Consider the following 1,488-nt stretch of genomic DNA (forward strand, 5'->3'; position numbering starts at 1 on the left):
ACGAGGTTGTGGGATCGAATCCCGGCCACGGTGGCCTCATTTTGATAAAGGCTAAATTCGGAAACACTCGCGTACTTAGATTTAGCTGCACGTTAAAGAATCACAGGTAGTCCAAGTTTCCGGAGTTTCCCACTACCGCGTGCCTCATAATCAGATCGTGGTTCTGACACGCAAAACCCCACAATTTAAGCAAATGTTAGAGTAACGATTTAAATGTACCGGTTTCTCGATAATATTCTAGCGAAGGTTTCTTTTTACAAGCACTTCTTTTAAAGCGAAGCTGTACAGGTGTAATGGGAGATCGCAGGGAGGGGCCTTCGTCCTTGCAGTAGACATAAAATAGGATGATGATGATGATGATGATGATGATGGTGATGATGATGATGATGGTGGTGTGGTGGTGATGATGATTATGGTATGATGATGATGATGATGATGATGATGATGATGATGATGATGATGATGATGATGATGATGATGATGATGACACGACGACGGCGACGACGACGACGATGGTGTGTATGGCTAGTGTCCAGTGGATCGATGTCCGTAGGCCAAAAATCATGGGCCGATGCCGAAGATAATCTAATACCGGGCCAGCCCGCGGCGGAGGTGAAGCAGGAGGCTCCAAGCCTTCCACCAACTTGCAAAAGAATAATTTCAACATCTTGGGTTCAAATACAACCCGTATCTTATATTAGGCTGATAAGAACAGATACTACACTTTGACCCGCATCGGCCATGCCTACGTTCGCGCCGCCCTCTCTTTGTCGGCGTTCCAAGCCCTTGCCTATAAACTTTCCTTCCGCTCTTCCGTGGTGGTGGTCCCGTTGAAGCGTCACTAAAGACCCTCCAAATTGAGGGGCTTTAAGGTCACGCGTGGTGACCTTAAACCAGCCTAGTGTCCTCCGGCTCCTCGGGGTGGCAGCTCCGTCGTCCACGCGAATGTATATAAAGAATCACGGTAAATGAGTCCGTACCTGTGTTCGAAATTCTGTGTCACCTCTGTTCCATATGATAAATAGCTTGACTGATCATCATCCTTCACAGAGTCGAATGGCTCATTATTTTTTTCTTCTTTTTCATTTGACGATAAGGAAACCAGGAAAAAAGATAACCAGTAATAAGAGGAAAGTAATGACTTGTGTTTCCAAAACATATTTTATACAGGGTGTTTCAGCTAACATTTTCAAACATTTCCAAAAATCGCCTGTGGCAGATAGCAGAATTCTAGTTAACGAGCTACCCTACTGGAAGAGGCGGACATTACTTGCACAAAGGAATTTAAATGTATAACTCAGTAATTAACAAAAGTTCACTAATTACGGTTCTGGCAAATTACCTTATGGCGGATGTTGCAATTTACAAATTCTAACAGGTGAGACTGCAAAGCATGCCCATTTGAACATAATTGGGCGGACGACACCGTATACGAGATATGCGCCGTCAAACTGGCGATGAAAAATGCACTGCCGCTCCACTTACTTT

The 1,488-nt window shown here is 44.6% G+C and overlaps 1 non-coding gene across 1 annotated transcript; it reads right to left on the reverse strand.

Annotated features, from left to right (window-relative positions):
• Positions 1-558: 558 nt before the first annotated feature.
• On the reverse strand, positions 559-743 carry LOC142583851 (U2 spliceosomal RNA). The gene has a single exon (XR_012828676.1). It is a non-coding gene; the product is annotated as a U2 spliceosomal RNA (small nuclear RNA).
• Between the last annotated feature and the right edge of the window lie 745 nt (positions 744-1,488).

This window comes from Dermacentor variabilis, chromosome 5 (assembly GCF_050947875.1).
Source record: "Dermacentor variabilis isolate Ectoservices chromosome 5, ASM5094787v1, whole genome shotgun sequence".
Classification (NCBI taxonomy): Eukaryota; Metazoa; Arthropoda; class Arachnida; order Ixodida; family Ixodidae; genus Dermacentor; species Dermacentor variabilis.